The sequence below is a fragment of the Gorilla gorilla genome, chromosome 15 (genome assembly GCF_029281585.2).
Source record: "Gorilla gorilla gorilla isolate KB3781 chromosome 15, NHGRI_mGorGor1-v2.1_pri, whole genome shotgun sequence".
Lineage (NCBI taxonomy): Eukaryota > Metazoa > Chordata > Mammalia > Primates > Hominidae > Gorilla > Gorilla gorilla.
Genome location: NC_073239.2, coordinates 109,302,506 through 109,327,360, shown reverse-complemented (window position 1 = coordinate 109,327,360; position 24,855 = coordinate 109,302,506). Strand labels below are relative to the sequence as shown.

The 24,855-nt window shown below is 48.7% G+C and overlaps 1 protein-coding gene across 2 annotated transcripts in view; it reads right to left on the bottom strand.

The window, feature by feature from the left end:
* The window catches only part of SLC24A4 (solute carrier family 24 member 4), a 177,941-nt gene that overhangs the window by 108,573 nt on the left and 44,513 nt on the right, over positions 1-24,855 (bottom strand). The gene's annotated exons all lie outside the window — the stretch shown is intronic.

Here is a 24,855-nt window from a genome sequence, read left to right as displayed (position 1 = left end):
ATAAATGAGAAGACAACCACCCAATATGCTTTTCAGCTCAGGACATACTAGATTTCTCCACACTAACCTTTAAATCCAGAAGTCCTGCCTTACCCCAGACACCTATAGTCTACAACGAGTTTCCGATAATGTGGAAAGACATGGGTCAGTAACATCAATAGGGCCCCGGGAAGGACGATGGAGTTGTTTGAGAAAGATGTCTCCTGGAGTGTCCTTAAGCAACCAGGGCTGGTGGTGATGTTGCTGCCTGGGCTGGTGGCTCCAAGGGAAGTGGTGGCGGGAGGAGGGAGAACGTGGAGCTGGGGTCAGGAAGCATGGTTCTCACTTGGAGTCTCTCACGCAGCTGCAGTCAGGTGCTGGCTGAGGTCGCCATCATCTGAACACCCACCATGGCACACTCACATGGCCGGCAGCTGGTGCTGGCGGTGGGCTGGGAACCCAGCTGGGGCTGCAGAGCAGGACACTGCCACGTGACCTGGGCTGCTCAGAGCATGGCCGCTAGGTTCCCAGGGGGAGAGTCCCCAAGACACAGATGACAGCTGCAAAGCTTCTCATGATCTATTCGCAAAAGTCCAGAATGTCTCTTCTGCCACATTCTACTAACCAAGAAAGTCACTAAGAGCAGCCCAGGCAGGGACTCGATGCGGGAGTGGCAAGGTCACACTGCAGAAGAGCATGTGGCATGGGACATACTATGTTTTCAAGCATGACCACTGCAATCAACTGCACCTACCCTGCAGCAACACCACTTTAGGCACATGGGGCAAGGGAGTGTGGATGGTGGCAAGTAAGCCAGGTTGTTCTCCTGGAGCTTACCTCCCAGTAGCAATGCATGATGGGTGCTGGGGCGGACTTTAGGGAAACCCAGTGTTTAGCGTGGTAACAACCCACCCTGGAGACCCTGGGGTTGGCACAAGGGTTGGGCTGGGACACACAAAACCTGGAGATCCAATCCAAGGAAAGATGCTGAGCGGAAGGTCAGAGCTCAATGAAATGGCCAGTATCTCTTCCACTCGCACCTTCCCTGCACTCCATGCCCACAGATGGCAGGTGTGGCTAGCTGCCCTCCAGGATCTGTGGCTCTCTCTTCCCATGGAGAGTGGTGGCTGAGGAACTACTGTCTAGCCAGGGGCATTTCCCAGGCCCCCTTGCATGTAGGTGGGGCCCGTGACCAGCTCTCACCGGTGGAAGCGACATGTTCCCTTGCAGACCCAGGGAGCCCAGCAGCAGGTGCCTTTATTCCACCTCTTTCTCTCCATCCATTGGATGCATGTCCAAGACCCTGGGCCTGAGAGGAGACAAGCTGCAAGATGGAAGGAGCCTGGATCCCTGAATGACCACATGGAAGACCAGGAACACACGCTGCAGTGTTGCATAAATGAGGCGTAAACCTTTATTGTGCCAAGACCCTGAACCATGAGGGCCTACTGCACCAGCTGGCATTATCTGGTTCAATACTACACCATCTTCCTGGTCACATTCAACTCAAGATTCCTAAAATAGGAATCGGAATGTTCCCTGGTAGGCCTGGTGCCCATGCCACTTTGGTAAAATGCTGCCAGCCGGCCTGTTTGGTGACAAGTAAGTTCAATAGCATAGAAAGGCACCAGAAGGCTTACAGGGTTGGTGGAGGAGCCCCCAGCCCATTCTGGGGCAGGGGACAGAGTACAGTCACAGAGGATGTTTCCCCATTCTTGTGACTACTCTCATTTCAAATTCAGGGCTTTGAAGGAATAAAATTTCAGAAAGCATTTTAATAAAATATATTGTCAGATCTTAACTCGGGGAATAATTAACTGGAAGGAGAGCCATGCTTTAACTAGGGGAGGGGTTAAAATTGTGGCAAAAGTGTTCAGAGTGTTTAAAAATATCTTAAATATAACAAGGGCTGACAGGCTGATGAAACCAAGTGGGAGGCAGGGAATTCGGGTCCTGTTGGGGAGTAGCTGTGCCCTCTGCTTGGGGGAAGGCTTGATGCAAGCGAGATGGCGTGGGTATGCCTCATTGTGATGGACAGAAATGTTCTCCCTTTGCGAGGGAGAAAGAAAACCATCAGCCCTGGCGGGGAGACACCAGGAGACAGCAGCAGCAGGGACGACTGGGCTCTGGAGGGGACACAGGCCTGGGGACTGCAGGGATGACCCGGACTGGGAAGCCGGGCCCAGGGGTAGCCGGGAAGACCTGAGATAAGGAAGGAGAGAAGGGGCAGGAGTGATGTGAGGTAGGGTTTCTACAAAGCAGATGGGGGAAGAGAAAACACTGCTGTCCTGCAGAGGGACCGGCTGGCATCAGAACTGAGCAGAAGAGGCGCAAGTCAAGAAACCAAACAAGACGGAAGAGAACAAGCTGCAGAGGATGCTTGAGAATAAGACTTGGCAGGGAATGCAGGCGCCCAGGGGTGGGAGAAGGTCTGAGCTGCAAAGTGTAGGAGCCCAGAGAAGACACAGGAAATGAGACCTGCTAATGAGGCCAGGCGGCCCCCGGGGCTTGGGGGCAGGGACAAGGCCAGGCTTCTGGGGAGACAGAAAGGGTGGAGAATGGGGGAAAGTGCACTGGCTTAGCACAGGGGATGTGACTTTGCCACCGAAGAGCCAGGTGACTTGGGCCAAGTATCAGACCCTTCAACCTAGGCCTGTGTCCCCTTCCATATAATGGTTGCTAGGTCCTTGGGGGCAGGACTTCATGCGGGACAGGAAAGGGAGAACAGCAAAGCCCCAGGGAGAGGTTCAGGACCTCCCTCCATTCCTCAGAAAGGGCTGGGTTTCCAGGGGCTGCACCCTGGCCCAGGCTGCACACACCCCTGGCTGACAAGGCAGGGCTTGGAGAATCTGTTCATGGGCAAGAACAGTGGTTTGGGAATCAGATCTGGTTCATTTTCCAGCTAAGCTAATTTCTAGCAGAAATGTCAATGAGCCTCAGTTTACTCACCTGTGAAATGGGGATAACAACACCCACTGCATGTGTGTTGTGAGCACTTAGTAAGAAAACAGAGGGGAGGCACCCACACACAAGAGGTAGATTCAGGAAAGATTCACTTCCTTCCAAGAGTGGGGTGGAGAGGAAGGCTTTTAAAATGGAGAATGTCAAACATACATAGGAATAGACACAGCACACACTGAACTTCCACGCATCCATCATCCAAGTTCAACAATGATCAGCCCTAGGCTGATGGGGTTCATCCTCACTCACTCACCTGCCAGCTCTGCTGCCTTCCCACCCAGTTTACTCTGAAGAAAATCCCAGTTGTCATATTAGTTCTGCCTTAAGTGGTCTAGTGCACATACCCAAAGTGAGTTTGTTTGTTTGTTTGTTTGTTTTTAGAGCAAACTCAACGCAAAGTCTGGACTGGGGTTCTAGGGCCCCAGAGGCCCTCTCTGCTCCGCATGCAGGCTGCCCAGAGGCAGGAGCAAGATGTCTCCTGGGCCCCAGTTTTGGTCTGGGGGCCACTCTGTGGTCTGAAGCCCTTGCCTCAAATACCTGCATAACTGCTAGTCTCAACATCCCTCAGGGTTGATAAAGCAAGTCCTGCAGTCATGACCTAGAACTGGTACCACCTGCCCTGAACAAACAGATGGGTGAGGACATCTCTGACGTCCCCTTCCCTCCTACTCATTTGGTACTCAGAGGGGAACAGGAGGCACGGCCTCCTGCCCCACAACTATACAAATGCACAGCTGCAGAGTCCACCCCAACAGAGACAGTGAGAGCCAGGAGGGAGAGGCGAACCAGGCCGTGGGCAGCTAAGTCCAGACCCAAGGAGGCTGTCAACGCCTGTGGGTCTTCATTAACCAAAAAGAAGATCGAGAGTCAGCCACTGGGAGCTTTGGAGAACCACAGAGGACGTGGCAAGGAACCCAGCCTGAGCACCGGCAGCCACAGAACCACAGACCTCACTCCTGGGTCCTGGGGAAGACCCACCCTGAGTCCCACCACTGGGAATCCGTCTCGAGGTGCGAAGGGACACCCCTTGGGCATCTCCTTTATGCGTCACACCTTAAATCTCACACACAGGTCCTTGTGTGGTGTCTCAGGCTTTAACGGGCCCTAAGAGAGGAAAACAGTACAAGGCAGATGCCAAGGGGAGGCTGGGAGTGACCACCCCAGGTTCAGACAATAAAGGGGTACGCTGTGTTTCAAGAGTTTAAAAACAGTATGGAGGTTCCACAAGAAATTACAGAATTACCATGTGATCTAGCAATTTTATTTCTCAGCATATGCCCCAAAGAAGCACAAGCAGCGACCTGAACAGACATCTGCACACACATTCATAGCAATTATTCACAATTGCCAAAAGGTGGAAACAGTGTGAATATCCACGGATGGATGAATGGATCCACAGAATGTGGTACACATATACGGTGGAATTATTCAGCCTTTAAAAGGCAGGACATTCTAACACAGGCTACAACATGGGTGACTCATGCTAAGTGAAATACGCTGGTCACAAAAGAACAAATATTGTCTGAGTCCACTTCTTTGAGGTACCTGGAGCAGCCAAGTTCATAGAGACAGAAAGCAGACTGGGGATTGCCAGGGGCTGGATTGAGGAAGGAATGTGGAGTTAGTGCTCATGGGTACAGAGGTTCAGCTTGGGATGGTGAGAAAGTTCTGGAGACCAATGGTGGTGATGGTTGCACAACCATGTGAATGTACTTAATGCTGCTGAACTGCACATTTACAGTGATTAAAATGATGCATTTTATGTTATATATATCTTACCACAATAAAAGTAGATGACTTATGGTCACCATTGGCCAGCAATTTTAAACATCAGTGATAAAAATACTCCTGGCCGGGCGTGGTGGCTCATGCCTGTAATCCCAGCATTTGGGGAGGCCGAGGTGGGCAAATCACAGGAAGCCAAGAGTTCGAGGTCAGCCTAGCCAACATGGCAAAACCCCGTCTCTACTAAAAATACTAAAATTAGCCGGGCGTGGTGGTGGGTGCCTGTAATCCCAGCTACTTGGGAGGCTGAGGCAGGAGAATCGCTTGAACCTGGGAGGTGGAGGCTGCAGTGAGCCGAGATCACGCCACTGCTCTCTAGCCTGGGTGACACAGCGAGACTCCATCTCAAAAAAAAAAAAAAAATACTTCTCTCCAGGGTCAGGCCACCCCCTCTGTACCCCCTGCCCAGTTGCCCCCTTGGAACCCCCACCCCCCCGCTACTGTACTGTTTCCTTTCTTTAGGGGAGTGGAGGGCTGGCGGAGGTGGGTCTACAGGACTGAAGACAGATTCTCACAGAAGCCAGGGTGCAGAGTTACAAGGGGTGAGCGTGAGAGCAGGGCACCCTGCTGGGGCCTCTGGAAGGTCAAGGTTGAAGTGCATTTGTGCATGAACCGGCCTCGAGAACACATTTCCACAGCTATAGGAGCCTCCTCCCTTGACCCGAAATTTCACCACCTGCAATTTCAACACAAAGAATGAACCCCGCCTCAAGGTTAGCGTCACAGGCCAGCAGTCCAGGCCACAGCCGGGCAAATCATCCTGCACAAAATCCTAGTTCTGCTCAGATAATCTGCTTACACATTAAACACGGATTAGCAGAAACGTCAAACAAACCCCTTTAGCAGGATGGGCTCAAGTCGTGAACTACATGCTTCTCTGATTTTTGCTGGTTTAACTGCCTTTTAGGGTGAGAGGAGAGAATGAGGTTGGCTTTAAATAATAATTCTGGTTAATAGCAGGTACAATTTATCATTTGAGAACTTATCATGTGTCAGGCACTGTGATAATGCCCCATCACCCAGAAGAAAGGAGACTCCACAGGGCAGGGTCTTTCTTGCTCCTGGCTGGATCCCCCGGCACCCCGCAGATTGTAGGCACTCCAGGGAAAATGGAGAATGCAGGAATGTCAAGCACTTTATGTGCATTCTAATAAGTTGATCTGCACTGTGACCTCAGAAGGTAGGTCTGTTATGGTCCCATTTTACAGCTGAGTAAACTGAGGCAGAGAATGTGGGTGACTTGCTCAGGGTTGCAGGAGTCAAAAGCCCAGGCCCCCCTCTTACCAATATCACTCCCACGCTTGTCACAATATTCTATGCCACAAACTCCCCTCCCAAAGCATCCCCTCCCACCGAGCTAGAACCACCTATCGAAAGGGGAAAAAAACTAAACCATGAAGGGAAACACACCCAATAAACTGCTAAGAATGGGGTCTTGGAGTCTGAAAATCGTGCCTCTGAGGGATCTCACAGTTGCTTTGGATGGCCCTCCAAACAGGGACAGGACCCAGCTCCCTGCCAGGGGCAAGCTGCCTTGAAGCCCCCAGAACCTGCGATCGAGCCATCCATCCGGAAACTCTTCCTCCTCCATAACTGCTGGCCTGGCCTGCCGCAGAGGCAGACATGGTGCCGCCCACTCACCTTACCTCTCCTCTCGCATCCCAGGAGGTGCGACATCAAATTCAAGAAGAGCATTAAGGTCCGGGATGGGGGAGCTGGGAGGAAGGATCGTGGAAGGAGCAGATGCTGTCCTTGCGACACCCAGCTCAGCCTCATGGGACAAGGGCTCATCACTCTTCCCAGGCAGCTGGGGGAGATAGCCGGGCTCAGAAGCCCCGGAGTGCATCTAAATGGGGTCCCGCAGTTGTGCGATCTTGACCATGCCACCTCCTGCTGAGCCTGCCTCTCCTCTTCAGCAATAGGAACTATCTGACAGCCCCTCTCCCGGGTATGTTATGAATAATAATGGGTGAAATGGTCTCTGGGTGACATGTTAGATCTTTGTACGTAATTAAAAATAACATTGCATGATTTTTTTTTTTTTTAAGACGGAGTCTCGCTCTGTCCCCAGGCTGGAGTGCAGTGGTACAGTCTAGGCTCATTGCAACCTCCAACTCCCTGGTTCAAGCGATTCTCCTGCCTCAGCCTCCCGAGCAGCTGAGATTACACGCACACGCCACCACACCCAGTTAATTTTTGTATTTTTAGTAGGGACAGGGTTTCACCATGTTGGCCAGGATGGTATCGATCTCCTGACCTCGTGATCCGCCCACCTCAGCCTCCCGAAGTGCTGGGATTACAGGCATGAGCCACCGCGCCTGGCCGGCATGATTTTTGCAAAAAGATAATCTACAGAAGGCATGGGTAGGCACTGTGTCTTAGGAGAGGTGCTAAGAGTTAAGGCGAGATCCAAACTGGGCAAGATCAATCAGCTAGTAACTGCGGCAACTGTAGCAGCAACAGATGCTTGTTAAGCGCTTGCTTTTTGTCAGGCATAGTTCTAGTTCTTATATGTTGCCCAATTTATTCCTCAGAACTCACTTCTCTCTTAGGTAACCTTATCCCCCTTCATTACAGATACAGGAATGGGGGCTCAGAGAGGTTAAGTCACTCATCTGAAATCACACAGCTAGTGTGAGCAAGGGCCAGAATTCAGATTCAGGTAGTATGCCTCACAGAGCTCCATTTCTTAAATCTTATGCTCTGCTTAGCAGTGGCCAGCCTGAGCAAGGCTTTAAGTCAGGGGAAGAGGAGGAGGGCAGTAGAGAGAAGCCAGATCCCTCCTTTCTTTGCATCCTGCCAGTAGGTCGCTTAGTAACCCTTACAAACAGCCTCCTGACAGCTCCACTGTAATGCTCATTTAAAGCCTCAGTATCTTCCAAGGCCTGCTTAAAATGCCACCTCCATGAAGCCAGCCAGGATTGACCTATTGGGGCTCTGAACTTGCCGCCTTTTCCTAGAGCCGTGAGACATTTCTACCTGTCCCTACACTGAATGTATAGCTACCTGCTTGAGGGCAGCCTTCTTAGCCAATTCAACTTCAAATCCCCCACCCCACCCCCCATCTCAAGCACAGGCCCAGAGCAGGCCCCCATGCACACACTGATAATGTTTCTAGAAATCAGAATTGATCTTAAACCCCTGCTCCATTAAACATCCCTGAAAAAACATCAGGGCATTACATAAATCATAAAATATGATTTATGCTGCAATGTGCAATACTCCTTCCCCTTCAGTCTTGATCAACACAGCCTGAAATTTAAAGTAAGTTTTAATTACAGAAGAGAGGCTAAAACCTCTGCCTGAGGAGGCCTGTCATTTTCCTTTCTTATGCTGATAATTTCCAACATTACTTTACCCCAAAGACCCTGTTTGCCGCGCTCTTCTGAGGAGCTGTGGAGTGTATTTCATGCTTGAGCTGGGGGGAAGAAAACCACCAGGCAAGGCAGACAGAAATATTCACAATGCCCAAGCGGTAATCAAAAATTCATTTCGCTCAGTGTTTACTCGGTTCATATCTCATTTGAGTCAAGCTGGAGTCATTAAGTGGTTTGCTCCAGACTAATTCTGGCTTACATTTCAGACCCGCTCTGCTCCACTGAAAGCACGCTGTCCCGCCACAGCGAGTGTGGTCCAGCCAGGCACGGCTTGGGACCCGCTAAAGATCTTCCCAAGGAAATGCTGGGTCCTGGGGGTGGATAAGAAGATGCAACTGTAGCTAGAGGCCCCAGGGGGTGTACAGGGGCTCAGAGGAGGAGGCTGACAAGGGCGTGTAGATGTCTGGGAAGCATCTCTCATCTTCTGCATGAACATTCATACGCTCACGGTCAAGCCCATTCAGTGCCGGTCACCTCGCTGGGGTAGGGAGGGCCACTCGGAGGGTTGATACAGTCTCTCTCTGCCCTCAGCAAGTTACCGGTCTAGCAAGAGAGGCCGCATGGGAAGCAAGCACGTTGGCACTAGCTTGAGCTGCAGCCAGGGGGGATTTAAGTGCAGTGGTCACAATGCTGCCTGGTGTGCAGACAGGCAATATTCCAAAGGAGGGGAGGTTCTGTTGCACCTCACAGGCTAGGCAGCTAGGCATCTTGAGGCAGAGAGAGGAAGGGCACTCCAGGCAGGGGCGCAGCACATGCAAAGCCTCTGTGACATTCAGGTGTTTTGTCTTCCATCTGTGGCGCTTGTGTGGCCTGTCAATTCCACATCTGAACCTCCTGCCTCCCGGCCCCCTCCAGGGTCCACGCAGAGGGGTGTGCAGGAGGGGAGGGCACAGAATGAGGATAGACTGCAGAGTGGGGGGCACCCCATATCTTACTTCCAGCTGTGGCTAGACTTGAATAAACATCAGGTCTCCTTCTCTGCCGTGAGGACCCCGGGGTCTTTAGACGTGACTGTGAGAAGAACGCATCTGCTCTTATGAAGACGAATGTGAAGCCATAGAAATGACAGGCTGGGGAGTCAAGCGAGCAGGCAGCCGGCCAACTACTCAGGGGTCCACATGTGGCCAGTGGGGGCCTGGCCCAAGGCAGGGGCATCAGGAACTGAAGCTGAGAGATACTAGCTAGCCAACAGCCTCACTGCTGGAGAGGGAAGAGGCAGGTCCCGTGGTGCAGGTTTTCTGACTGTAAATCCAGGTCTCTTTATACCACAATAAGAAACTCCATGGCCTAGAAGAGCTGCATTCCTGTGCCTGCCACTGGAGGGCAGGGTGCCCAGGGCAGGACCTGGCAGAACCCCAGCATCAAAAAACAGTCCTGGTCCACTTTTCCTGGCAATTTTCTCCAAGAATTTCTCTAGGATGGATTTCTAGGACTGATCAATTCCTTTGTTTCCAGGTAGGGTTAGGTGGCCAAGGCATGACCTGCGGAGGGGGCAGCTTGGACATAGGTTCCAGTTCCTGCTCTGATGACCACCAATGGCAAGTGACCTTTCTTCCCTTCGCTTCTGCTTCTACCGACCTCATAGGGTGTGGGCATTAAATGATTAAGGAAGATACAGTAACCAAAAGAGCCTAACCTGGTACCTTTGTTAGTACTAAAAAGATGAGCTGACACGAACTGAGCACTTACTATGCGTAAGGCACGGTTCTAAGTGCCTTACGCATACTAAACACATTTAATCCTCACAGTAACTATGAGACAGAGACTACCATTATCCCCATGGAACAGATGGGAAAACTGAGGCTCACAGAGGTGAACTGATTTGCCTAAGGCAGAGATGGAAGTTGTGGAGCAAGGCTGTTCTGACTTCAGAGCCAGAGAAACATATATACGTATGTTTGATAATTGATAATTATCAAATGATAATGATAATTTCCAACATTACTTTTCCCCAAAGGCCAACATTAACCCAGGCGCATGTATACATATGTATATATGTATAGATATATATGTGTATATATGTATAGATATATATGTGTATATATGTATATACACACACTTATGTATATATTTATACGTGTGTGTGTGTGTGTATGTTTATATATATATACAGGAATGCAGATTGTCACTGGGGAGTTGACCAACACTTTAAATAGCAGGCAAGATGGTGGGTTTGAATCGCTACAATAAGGCAAAATTTATTTTAAGAACTTACATCCATTTTTAAAATAACCTATCTTGGGTTTCCTACAGATTTCTGAAAGGTGGTGAATTAAAGAACATACATGACCGCCTAAAACAGGGCTCTCCGCCTTACAATCACATGGGGAGCTTTAAACAATCCTGGTGTCTAGGCCACACCCCAAGTGTGGGTGTCAAGTGACTCTATCAATAATGGGAGAGGAGGGGGACCTGACAGCTTTTACCGTATTTTTTTTTTAAAGCTCGGCAGGTGATTCCAATGTGCAGGCATGGCTGAGAATAACCAGCCTAAAAGGATACAAACAAAGCAAAATATCACTCAATAATTGAAGAACTTAAAACTACTGTGCAGAGGCAATTGAAAATTCTTTTTTTCTCCTTAAATTTTTTTTAAATTGTACTTTAAGTTCTAGGATACATAGAACTGAATGTGCTGAATGTGCAGGTTTGTTACGTAGGTACACATGTGCCATGGTGGTTTGCTGCACCTATCAACCCATCATCTAGGCTTTAAGCCCCGCATGCATTAGGTATTTGTCCTAATGCTCTCCCTCCCCTTTCCCCACCATCCTGACAGGCCCCGGTGTGTGATGTTCCCCTTCCTGTGTCCATGTGTTCTCATTGTTCAGCTCCCACTTATGAGTGAGAACATGCGGTGTTTGGTTTTCTGTTCCCATGTTAGTTTGCTGAGGATGATGGCTTCCAGCTTCATCCATGTCCCTGCAAAGGACACGAACTCACCCCTTTTTATGGCTGCATAGTATTCCACGGTGTATATGTGCCACATTTTCTTTATCCAGCCTATCATTGATGGACATTTGAATTGGTTCCAAGTCTTTGCTATTGTAAATAGTGCTGCAATAAACATATGTGTGCATGTGTCTTTATAGCAGAATGATTTATAATCCTTTTGGCATATACCTAGTAATGGGATTGCTGGGTCAGATGGTATTTCTGGTTCTAGATCAGTGTTGTGTGGCCCAGTGGACATCTTTGCTATCCCACCTCTCACTATGTGCACACCCTCCCAGGGCTGTTCACTCCTGAACCCTCACAGCAGGCCCAAAAGGAAGAGTACATTCCCTTCTACACAAGATGCCACTGGGACTCACGGCAGTCACCTCCCTGGTCCACGGTCACTCAGCTCATGAGCGGCAGCACCTTGAGTCCAGCCTGAGCCGCTTGCACCTCCAGAGCCTCTGCCCTGCCCCCTGGGCCTCCCCACGCAGCCTGGCACCCTCCATGCCATGGGGCACAGAGGAACAGCCCTTGCTTGCACACTGAGAGTCCTGGTGCTGGCTGGCCCAGTGTTGTGTGACCCTGGGCGGGAGCCGCAAGTTCCTTCCTGGAGTCGATAAATTACACCTGCCTCAAAAGCAGGGTCCCGTGAAGGCAGTGATGCCACAGTTGTTGCCGGGAAGGTCTCGGTTTTCAGGAATGCATCACCTCTTTCTCTGGCCATTGAGAGATGTCCCATTTAGTGCGGGCTGAGGCACCGAAACCAAATCACAGATTCTCACTAGATGATCAGCCATCTTGTACTACTGAGCCCAGTATGGATCTGAGGGGGCAAAAACTGGCCTTTTTCAAGCAGGATCCTGCCTGAAGCCAGGAATGCGGCCACGTGCCAGCCCCTCCTTCCTAACTGACCAAACCCCAGGGATTACGAGGGATCAGGACGGAAGGCTGGCCACCTCCTAGGAGACTCAACCTGCTCCTTAGAGCTTAACATTCCCCTCGTGGTTCTCTGCTTAATGAGGACAGAGGGCTCCAAGGGAACGTGGGTGCTCTACCTCTGGCCCTTGGATCTGCTCTCGGTCACTGCCAGCCTGTTCTGCCTTCGGATGCAGAGCACCCCGTTTTTGCTTCGAGCGCCATGTCCTCCTGCCTTCAGTGTCTGTGGCCCTCCCCTATGCCAGGTGCAGCAGGCACAGGCACGCAGGCAGTGAATGAGTGAAATCCTGCCCTGGAGGATTGGCTGTGCTGGTGGGAGGGAGGGGGAGACTACCCCAGTACCCCAATGATACCATGTGACACAACGTCAGGGAGTATTGAGTGCCACGAAGACAACACGGCAGGTGAGGGTGGAGAGGGGAGAGGGAGGCCTGGATGATGGAGAGTCTGGGGAAGACTCTTCAGCCCTGGGCGTGGTAGGAAGTATGGGTGTGCTGGCAGGGCAGAAAGGTCAGTGTGCGATGGGGAGGCAGTGGGAGAGCGGGGTGAGCAGGAGGCACGTGAGTTTCAAGCATGACTGTTGGCCCTCGTGGGAACAAGCTCCGAGCTCCATCAGACTGGGCACCACTCAAGATGGCACAAATGGAATCCAGGCCAGTCAGTGTCCCGGAAGTCACCTCTCTCCAGCACTCCCATGCCCTTCAGGCAAGGGCTCACCAGTCCTTGAATGGGAAGGGATAGGAACGGGGAGACGCCAGAGAGGAGGAGGGGGCAGGGGCGCTTCCTGCCATGCCCCTGGTGCCATGGTTCCCCCAACAAACTCGGGCTGAAGCCGGGTCCTTTCCCTCCTAGATTATTCCAGCAACCCCTGCCAGGCCTGTCTCAGACCCATCCCTGCAACCAGGGAGGAGCAGGGATTGGGGCCTTTGAGTTCTGAGCAGAACCCCTGAGAATGCCAACATCCCTCTTCAGAGCTTTCTCACCTTGGTGAACTCAGGGGATCCTGTGGACGCCCTGAGAATTTGGGCAGAAAGCACCTTCCTTTCACAGACAGAGAACTGGGGACCTGCCCAATAAACAGAAGATCCAAGACTCAAGATCCATTTCCAGGTCATCCCCCACCTCTCACTAAACCAGAGAGATTTCCTTCATTCCCTTAAAAAGCACACTAGCCAAAGCACTGGGCTTCCAAGACACCTCTCTCGCATTCCAAGGTTTCATTTTGCTATCTATCTAGCTAGCTAGCTAGCTATTTATTGATTTTAGAGCCAGGGTCTCCCACTGTTGTCCAGACTGGAGTGCAGTGGTCCTACCACAGCTCATTGCAGCCTTGAACTCCTGGGCTCAAGTGATTCTCCCATCTCAGCCTCCCAAGTAGCTGAGACTACAGGTATGCACCACCACACTCAGCTCATTTTTTACTTTTACTTTTATTTTTATTTAGAGTCAGGGTCTCACTACGTTGCCCAGGCTGGCCTCAAACTCCTGGCCTCAAGTGATCCTCCTACCTCAGTCTCCTGAGTAGCTAGGACTACAGGTGCGTGCCACCGTGCCTGGCTCATTTTGTTTCACTTTTAATAAAAACATCTGCTTCATTGCTGTTATCATTAACTTTAATACATTGATTGAAAACTTTCATTCAAAAGATATCAGTAAGAGAGTGAAAATGAAATGCACAGTGGATAAGGAGACACTGGCAGTCCACATATCTGACAAAGGACTTAGATACAAATCAATCAGAAAAAGACAATCTAACAGAAAGCTGGACAAAGACTTGGACACATTACGGAGGTGGAGAAGACGTTAAGCAGCCCCAAAACACACAAAGATGCTCGGAGCCATTATTATCCAAGGAAACGCCTATTAAAACCACAAGAGACAACAACGGAAATGTTGGTCAGGATGCAAAGTGATGAGAACCCCATACATTCTGGTGGGAGTGTAAAGCGGTCCACTTTGGAAAACCATTTGGCCCTGTCTATGAAATATGGCAGGCATGTGTCCGCAGCCCAGCAATTCTATTCTCATGAACCCAACAAAAATAATGCACATGGCCCTCAGAAGGCACGGACAAGGATGCTCACAGCAGCATTATTCATAATAGCTGCAAACAACCTCAACGTTCAATAGTTGAGCTGACAAGCCAATCACATCTGTATTTGTGCCATGGAATTCTACAGAGCAATAGAAAAGAGTGAACTATTGCCACCCGCAACAACACGGATGACTCCCACGATAAGAGAAGGCAGCCGACTGCAAGCAGACCCATTTCCTGAGGTCAGAACCAATCCCGTGCTAGACAAACCCTCCTGCTTGTCCCACAGGCAGCTCAGACTCCAAGCCTCATCTCTCCTCCCACCCCCAGACCTTCATCGTCCCCCCTTTCTGTTAGGTATCAACACCCTGCTTCCCCAAGCTGGTGGCCAGAGTCAGCCCCCGCCCTTCTTCCTCACCTTCATTCAGCAAACCAGTCACTGAGTCCTGCCTGTTTCATCTGCTGCCTCTTCCACAGATCTATCCCTTTCTCCATCCCTGTTGCTTCAGCCATTGGACCCTCATCATCTCACTTTTGCCCAAGGCCTCCTGACAGCCTAGCCCACTGGCACATTCAGATCCGTCTTCCACACAGTAGCCAGCATGTCTGATCTAGAATGTACCCTGACCCTGTCGCTCTCCATCTCACCCTCAAGATAAGGCCCAAGACCTTCTGCAAGGCATATGAGGTCCCTCTGAGTGGACCCTCCCTGGCATTGCAGCCACAGCTATCTCCTCCTGCCTCCTGTTCCTGCTGTTCCATGTTCTTAGAAAACCCTTCCCACCTCTCTCCTACATGGGTACTGCATCTCATCTTCAACACTCAGCTCAGGTGTCATCTCCTTACTTTGGGCAAACAGTTCTCCCTCCAGCTTTTAGTCTTTGGCATAGTATATTTCATCTACCTGCTCAAGGTCTGCTTCCCTCATGCTCTAGGCACTTTATGAGCAAGGACCATGCCACACGGCTCTCAGGCAACACTGGAACTGGGTAAATGTGGGTTCATCTAAATAAAACATATCTTCTACCATTTGGTCTTCATAAGGTGGCCTTGACATGTATAATTCTCCCTGTTTTACTGACTGGTAATTAAGGAAACAGGCTCTCCAGTGAGGCAGATCCAAGTTTGAATCCCAGCTCTGCCATGAGGCAGCTGGGGGTCCCTGGAGAGGTTACTCATCCCTCCTGGGTCTCACCTTTCCCATCCATGAGGTGGGGAGACACCCACCAGGCTACTGGGATAACTGGTGAGATGCATATGGCACCGGCAGTGATGATCCCCTCACGAGGAGCTGCCAGGGCAACAGGTTCACTCAGACGAGTGTTCCCAGCCTCAGCACTGCTGACATTTTGGGCCAGATAGTTCTTGGTCCTGGGGTGTGGCCTGTGCATTGTGGGATGTTTAAAAGACTCCTTGGCCTCTACCCACTGGATACTCTACCCACTAGCAACCCCCCTGCCTTGCCCCAGGTTGTGACAACCAAAAATGTCTCCAGACATTGCCAATTGTTCTCAGTGAGGTGACTGAGAACCAATCACTGCCTTGGAGTTTGATTCCAGGAACCTAAAAACCCCAGGCACCTGAGCTAAAGGAGGTTTAAGCAGCTGACCTTGGAGCTGGGAGGATAATCCCTGCATGGAAAAACCTGTCTGCCCCAGCTGGGCTCAGAGCACACTTGCCGCCTCTCAGCAGGGGCTGGACAGGTATGGGCCAGCCAGTCAGCTGGTGAAGGCCCTCAGGGGCCCTGGCCAGCCCCAGCCCAGACTTCTGTATGCAAAATACCATGGACGGATCACAGAGGAAAGAAAAGCCAGTCGTCTCCCACGCTGCCCCCAGCTGCCCCCACGTGGCCTGGGAACATGCGTGGCCTTGGAGTACATTCCTGTCCATTAGCTCCTGCACCCATGTGACAAGGGGGCACCAGGCAGGGGCTCCACTCTTCCTTTTGCAGAAGAGGCTACTAGAGTTGACCCAGGCTGACAGCCTGAATCCATTCATGGCTGACCTTAAGAGCTCTGTCTCCTCACCAACCCTGTGAGGTAGGTTCTATCGGCAGCTCCATTTGAGAGGCCAAGTAACTTGCCCAGCATCACAAAGCTTGCCAGGATTTGAACCCTCGTCTGCCTTGCTCCAGAGCTCATTCTGCCACTGCACCATATGGCCCTGTTGGAACACGCACTTGCAGATCCTCTCCAACTCATTTATTGGGCCTCACAGCAAACAGAAGAAATAGTGAGTGTGTTATGAGATTCCAAATGGTCTGTCTTTTTGATTGAGGTGAAATTTACATAACATGAAATTAGTCATTTTATAGTGTCCAATTCAGTAGCATTTTGTACATTCACAATGTCGTGCAACCAGCAGCACCATTTTTTTTTTAAGCACACACCACCTTTGGGAAGAACCATCTTTTGCAAATATTTTCCTCATCACAAAATAAAACTCTGTATCCATTAACCAGTTACTCCCCAACTATAGCCCTGCACCCCTCCCCCACAGCCCTTGACAACCACCAATCTGCTTTCTGTCAGCGTGGATTTGCCTATTCTGGGCATTTCATAGAAATTAAATCATACAGTATGCGGCCTTTGTCCTCTGGCTTCTTTCACTTAGCGTCATGTGTTCCAAGTTCATCCATGTTGTGGCATGTAGCAGTACTTCCTTCCTTTTAAGGCTGAATAATATTCCATTATATGGACATAGCGCATTTTATTTATCCATTCATCAGCTGATAGACATTTGGACATTGTTTCTACCTTTCGGTTTTAGGAATAATCCTGCAATGAATATTTGTTTACAAGTTTTTGTTTAAGCACCTGTTTTCAATTCTTTGTGGTAGATACTTATGAGTGGAATTGCTGGGTCATATGGTAGTTCCATGTTTAGCTTATTAAGGAACCTCCAAACTGTTCTCCACAGGAGCACCATTTTACATTCTCAACAGCACTGTCCGAGGGTCTTAATTTCTCCACATCCTTCCCAACACTTGTTATTTTCCTTTGTTGTTGTTGCTGTTTCTTAAGTCAAGGCCATTCTAGTGGATATGAATGGTATCTTCCAAACTGTCTCTTAATAAAACACTCAATGGACTTCATTCTAAGAGGTCCTTAGCTTACTCATGGGAGTAAAGGGTTGAACTATACTTCATCCTAGCAGGCTCAATCCCCAGAGAACTGCGTAAAAAGTTGGAACTGTTTGAGGGGAATCTAGTCTTTGGTTTAATTTATCATGTTTCTCTGGTGTTGCTATCAGAAGTTCCGGAGTGAAGACAGAGGGCATAACCTCGTTTCTAATCAGATCTAGGTTATTGTTATAATTTTGCAGGCCGCCAGGCAATGAAAAAATGGCCTCTTTAATCTGTTGACATTTTGTTACCCAGAGGACTCAAAAACACATATGCATTTCAAAATTTAATAAAACCAAAAGATAGGAGTAAATGTTTAAAGAGAATTAAAGATCTATTAACAAAAATAGGTCAAGTGAGCAAATTGCAAAATATTGCACCCAACATTTAAAGGTCCCCTAACTTTATAGTTCTGTAATAGGATGCTGAAACATTCTATTTTTTAAGCCTTAGTATACCAAGGGCACAAATATAAAATTCAGACTCCGATCTCCAATGCGGAGCATCATGAGAAAATGCAGCAAGAGCTGGTGGTGCTGAGAGTTAAGGAAGGGAACGTGGAGTGGGAGTGGTTGCAAGATACTTTTCTGGAATCCCTGAGACCTCTGCAAATCGTGGAGGAGGTGCTCAGCCCCCGTCTGACAGGCACCCAGCTCTGGGAGTAACATGGACGTGGAAGAGCAACCTCAGAGAAGCTTCCATTTACAATCAGCTTTGTGACTTTACTCCGCCTTCCAAGAGACTGACTGTTCACATACCCTTGACCAGAGAGCTGGGTCCTTCAAGATAACGTTGGATTGGCTCTGGTCTTGTCCCTCACTGCCTGGAGGACCTAGGGACAAGTCGCTTCTTGGTCTGAGCCTTGGTCTTCTCGACTGAGTGGGAACCACACCACCTCCTCTGGCTGATGGAGAAAGCCACCATGGGGGCCTACCTCAGGAACGGGGAGGTAACAGTCACAAAAATCATGCAGTGCCAAAATCATTCCTAATGGTCCCCAGAACCATGCTTCGATCTCTAGGACCTGGACACAGAGAAGCACAAAAGCAAAGAACTTTCTGGGGTTCTCTGCATTTTGGCTGGGGCCTCCCTTGCCAAGGTAAATGGGTGCAATAATAGTGTGCAATATGGTGGTTATATCATTTGAAAAAGAGTCTCTTAGAGATATGCACTGACTGATATATTTATGAATAAAATATGATATATGATATTTGCTTCAAAATAATAATATGAGAAGGGGGTGAGTAGATGGGGCATTGATAAAAGAGGACTGGCCACAAGTTGACAATTGTCAAAACTGGGTGATTGCTAGACTGTGGGGAGGGGCATTACATTATTACCTCTAATTTTATACTTGTTTGGAATTATCCATAATAAAATGTGCTTTTTCAACAAACAGTAAGAAAAGGCTAAAATGATTAAGCACACACACAACTAAGTGAAGAGTGTTCTTTCTCATTAGACAAGTCTGATGTGCGGTCGTCCAAACCCACAGGGTTCACCGTCCCCTGTCCTCAGAGTCCACTGGGTATGGAGACAGATCATTTCCAAAACTTTCCCCCAGTCCTGAGTTGTTCGGATGTGTAAAAGAAAGGAAAGTCATTACCTCAGAGTCTAAAAATGCTCACACTCAGAGGACATTTCATAAAATTCTTCTGGGTGAATGAGGCACAGTAGGGGCTGTAGCCCATCACAAGGAGGGGGTCAGACACTGGCTGGACCCTGATGCCTTAGGTGCCTGTCTCAGCTCACTCTAACTTGGGCTGGACCTGGCCAAAGCTATTCTCCTTCCGGGGCCTCCATTTTTCTTAGAAATGACAGCAACTGGCCAGGCGTGGTGGCTCACGCCTGTAATCCCAGCAGTTTGGGAGGCCGAGGCGGGTGGATCACGTGATGCCAGGAGTTCGAGACCAGCCTGGCCAACATGTTGAAACCCCGTTTCTACTAAATATATATATATGTGTGTGTGTGTGTGCATGTGTGTGTGTGTGTGTGTGTGTGTATAAATTAGCTGGGCATGGTGGTGGGCACCTGTAATCCCAGCTACTCTGGAGGCTGAGGCAGGAATTGCTCGACCCAGGAGGTGGAGGTTGCAGTGAGCCAAGATCGCATCACTGCACTCTAGCCTGGGCGACAGAGCAAGACTCCATCTAGAAAGAAAGAAAGAAAGAAGGGGGGCAGGGAGAGAGAGAGAGAGGAAGAGAGAGAGAGGGAGAGAGGGAGAGAGAGGGGGAGAGAGAGAGAAAAAAAAGAAAGAGAGAAAGAAAGAAAGAAAGAAAGAAAGAAAGAAAGAAAGAAAGAAAGAAAGAAAGAAAAAGAAAGAAAGAAAGAAACGAAGGAAGGAAAGAAGGAAGGGACAGTGACCCTTTCTGTTCTAGAGGCCTAGTAAGGTGCAAATGTAATGTGACGTACAATGTCCTACCCACGTCTTCAAAACCTGGAGGTCAACATCATCTCCATTTGACACATGAGGGACAAGTTCAGCAAGGCTGAGAGGATTGATGAAGGCCCAGGGGAGAGAGCTGAGGGGCCAAACTCGAGCTAGATCCTCCGATTCTGGAAACGCAGGCACATTTTGCTAGAAAACATGGACCTGGATTATGTGATGCTGTTCCATCCCAGCTCTGCAACCCATACTCTCTGAGAGAGTCAGGTATGTGCTCAGGCCCTAACACACCAGTACATACAGGATAATTGATGGGAGAAGTCCCTACCCATTCTCTGCCTGCCTCTCAGACACCCCAGGGGCTGAGCACACACCCACCACACCCAGCCCAGGGACCACTCATGCATGCTCCTCTCTCCTGGGTCAGTCTCAGGCCACCAGCTGCAAATGTCTGTGGGCAGCAGCTGGTCAACATCAGAGCTGGCCACGCCATGGACTCCCACATCCTCCTGTTCCCATTTATTCACTATGGGACAGGGAGGTGGCGTGGAAGGTGAGTCTGTCTGGTGAGACTCAAGTGCTCTGAGACCCAGGTCCCAGGGGCTGGGAGAAAACCTAAACACATTGGAACCCCCAACTCTGACCTCAGTCTGGTTCATGCCTCCCTGCATTTGAGCAGGCTGGCTCCTCTCCCAACAACCCCTTCAAAATGCAGGCCAGAGATCCAAGAGTTTTTCCTTGCGGCAGCTGGCTGGAATCACATCATCACCTGTGTTTCCCTCTATCCCACATCCATACTAGGTCAGGAGTCCCCCAAGGGGAGGAACCAGAGCCCAGCACAGGGTGGTGGTCAGTAAGTGTCTGATGAATGGCACAGACAAGAGAGAGGCCATTGGGAGAGAAGATGGGAGGCTGCACCCAGGCTCCCAGCCATGGCCCCTGCCTTGGTGCTTGAGAAAGGGCCAGCACTGTCATAGAAGCTTAGCCCCAAGGCCACCCATGGATCAGACCCAATGAGTGTTGGCTATGCTCAAAATGTCTTTATTCTGCCATCATACTGAAGTGGTTTCATTGTCTGGGGTGACATTTAAGGTTCTTTGTCTCATGGCCATGGAGATCAAGGATGTGGACACACAACGGGTGAGGTTAGAGTAGAAGTTTAATAGGTGAGAGAAAAGAAACAGTTCTGTGTTGTAGAGACGGGTCCCGAATGAGGTGGCAAAATGTAGCAAAATGTAAGGGTTTTTACAAATGAGTTAGTGGAGAGGGGATATCTTATTTATATACAATGTGAAAAACTGATTAGGACCAGGTGTGCCATCTGTATAGCGTGGAATCTCTGGCCATCTATACTCCACTTTTTTATTATGTAGGTGGGTTTTAGCCTGAGTTATTTTATGTTGTTTATCTCTCTCCTGCCATGTATGTGTTGAAAAGGGGAGGGGGAGTTTCCACAATGGACGTGTCTAGTCCCAGGTATCTTTTTGTAGTTTTAGGTATCCCCACTGCTCTGTGTATTTAGTTTCTTTATTTTACTGTGTGTATAAAAGGAAAGGGATGTGTTTATTAAGGCCCACTGTTTTTATTGGGACCCACTGTATGTGTGTGAAATTTGGTTATCCAGGAAGCTCTCTTTCTGTGTCGGAGCTGTTTATGTTTACAGTCCAATCTTTTTAGGCTGTTCTTTTTCAGAAGAGAAGTGATTTCTTTGAGTTGCTTGTGGTCAGAAAGGAAGTAATTTCTCGAGCTGCTTTTTATTAGAAGGAAAGTTTTGCTGGGAACTTTTTGTCCTTACTATCTGTCTAAATAATTTCTTTCTATCTCTTGTATCAATACTTGATCGGAGGTTCAGCTGGACAGGGAATTCCAGGCTGGAACACCTAATTTTGAGGAATTCCAGGGAGTCACCACAGCCTCTTAGCATCCAGCACTGCTGCTGAGAAGTCTGGTGCCGCTCTGGTTCTAGATCCTTTGTATGTGACCTCTTTCTACCCACTCAGAAAACTTCTAGACACTTTTTTAAACATTGGGGACACTCTCACAAGAGGCCTTAATGAGGCCTATTTTCATCCAATTTGCTGAGGACTTAACGGGCTTGTCACTTGGAAAGCCAATTATAAGAAGTGTTCTTGAATTTTTTTTATGACTGCCCCCTCCAGTTTTTCCTGTCTTCTCTTTCTAGAATTCCGTATTATGCTTATTTTGAACCTTCCTATCTCACCCTCGAATTTTCTCATCCTTTCTCTCCTTCTTTTGTTTTAATAAAAGCATGTTTAATTTATATACATATTTTTAAATAATGTTTCTCAAATGAGTAAATGAATGAGTGAGTGAATAAATGCAGTTAGTTGACAAGTACATGAACACCATTCACAGAAAGCAGGTATCTCCCAAGAGTCAGCGAAATGCAATAATAATAATAATAGCAATGCCTTTTACATCTGTTTGGGAATCAGAACAGAAATTATGATCTCCATCTTCCCAACAAAGAAAGTGAAATCCACAGAGGCCAGACTCGAAAGTCACACAGTTCACGTGTGGCAGGTTCAGGCATCTCCTGTTCCTAAATCTTTGTCTTTTTGCTCTATGTTCTGGAAGACTTTCTCAATTTTATCTCAATCCTTTTTTGGGTTCTTCAACTGTGTTTAAATTCTATGGGTTCTCTTTTGCAATTTTTTAAAAGCTATCTCTTACCAGAAGGATACAATTTTTCAGTATCAACTTATTTTGAGACTTCTCAATCCTAAAGAAGAGTTTAAAGAATACAATGAATACCCTTTGCCTAGGCTCATCAATTAATACTTACCATAGTTACTTTCTCTATATTACACATTTCTTTTGTGAAACCATTTTGAAGGTAAATTGCTGACATTATGTAATTCAACCCTAAATCCGTCAGTATCTTTTCCTCCTTAGGACAAGCATATTCTCCTCTGTACCAATGAGTCAACCAAGGACAAATGTGCAATCCCTTCTCCCAAAGGAGACATTTGACAATGTGTGGAGATATTTTTATTCAAGACTTCGGGGTGAGTAGGTGAGTATGCTATCGGCATCTAGCAGGTGGGAGCCAGGGATACTGCTAAAAATCCTATAATGTACAGGACAGCCCCCACCATGAAGAATGACCCAGCCCAAACTGTCAGTGGCGCCCAAGTCAAGAAACTGTGCTTGTACCTTATAGTCGCACTATTATGACTGTCGAGGAATTTATTCTTGATTCAACATTATCTAACGTACAGCACACATTAAGATTTCTCCAATTATTCCAAAAATACGTTTTACCAACACATTATATTTTCCGGTTCTGGATCTAACCATTACATTGGGTGGTCCTGTCTCCACAGTCTCCTTTCTTCTAGAGTCGATCCAACCTTTTTATTCTTCTCATTGATATCTTTGAAGTCTCCAGGCCAGTTTCTTGTAGATCGCCCCACATATGGATTCATCCACTGATGTCCTCATGGTTACATCCATACTGAACACCTTGGCATGAATACTACATAAATAACGCAAATTCTACTTTCATGCTGGGAATCATGACTGCCCCCTACATTTCACCTCCCTCCCTGTATAGTCAGTTGCCTCCCAGTTGCTTTCCTTCAGATTGTCTTGTACTCACCAAATCAGACCTTTCCTGGGACGTCTGCCTGTCTGCCCGGGGAGTTTTGACCACCTGGTTTCAAATAAGAGGCAGGAAGAGCTGCCTGGGCACTGTGGGCATGCGGGTGGGCCTAGGGCTGACGGCCTCATTGTGGGGTGATCAGGCTGTTTCAGGGGGCACCTCTGGAGGCAGGGTCTTTAGAGTCCTCCCTCAGGATGGGGCTCCCTAGAGAAGAACATTCTGGTCTCCTTGTATGTGGGTCCAGTACTGGCTGCCAGCTCTTCTGCCTTAGGAGTGGGTAGGGAGCTGAGCAGGGGGAGGGAGCTGGAACGGGTGCACTTGCCGTTAATCCCCTCTTCCACAGACCCTCAGTTTCCTTCTCTCCAGGGTAAACCCTCTTTTTCTGCCAAAGTTGGGTGAGGCAGGGTATTCTGGTTGTGCTGCCTAGACGAGGGGAAGGAGACCTCAACCTTGACCTTCCACCAGCCCTCCTGTTTTTGGCTCCCCCACCCCCACCCTCAGAGCCCTTGCAGCAGCTATCTCGGGGTGACTTACTGCCCATACTTCTGCTTTCCAGCTTCCAAAATTCTTGATATTTTATCTTCCTTGTCTTTCTGGATTTTAGCTTTTCAAAAAAAATCCTTTCACTGTTCCTGTAATGGGCTTCTGAGAAGGAACGAAGATGAGGGTGAATTTCAATCCATTACCTTCAGCGGTGAGCCTGTGTTCTTCCATGTTTAAATAACAGCTAGGGCCCCAATCCCAGTTACTATAGGAAATTCAGAGGGAACCCTCCTTCCAGATGTCTCCAAAGACTGATAGGAAAAAAACTTATCCAAATCTCCTAAACGAGGCACATGGAAGTCTCCTATCCTTTCAACCTCATGCTGGAGCCCCCGTCTTATAAACCCAGTGAAGTGTCATGAAGCTTTCCTGGGAACGTAGCTGTGATGATTTTTTCCTGATAGTGACTCAGACTGTGTAAATTCAGGCATTAACTTGTTGGAAATTAATGAATTGCCCATTGTTTCTGTCTGGAGGGATAAAAGATAATCCCAAAGGTTATGGTTTCATTGCCCTAGGATGTGAGGATCTTAGCGATTTTGTATCAAACGTAGGAATCTCACTCCAACATTTTTTCACTAATAAGATATGTCTGCTTCCCGTATCTTTCCTAGAACCAGCTTTGTCATCCTGCTGCTTCCCTCATTAATGAGTTAAATAAGCCTTTGACACATGCTCACTATTTGTATAAGAATTGTGTTTAACTTTTTAAAAAATATGCTTTGACAACTCTCCAAGTGCTTCTGTTTCTCCACGTTGCCTCTCTTGAATGCTCATTCTCCACTCTGCAACTCACAGGCAGCAAATACTGGCTTCTCCCTTTCTCTGCTATGCCCTCCATGCTGTGATGTTGCCTCCTCTGTTTTTCATCCCTCCAAAGCACTCCAACCCACAAAGCCCCTCACGGGCAGACAGTGACTGAGGGTTTGGAGTCATTACGGCATATGGGCACCACCTGAATCCAGACATCAACCAGCCATGCTGAGCCACCCCGATCCCTTCCTGTAGGAAGGGTAGCCTCTCTCCTTGAGAGGCTTGCTACCTTCTTTTTCCAGCTCTGTTTCTCGTATGGAGGGCCAACTCCTCCCTCTTGATACCCCTTCACTTCTCAGGCAGAGCATGTCAGCTCACGACCTCAAATCTCATCTTCCCAGGTAGGCCAGG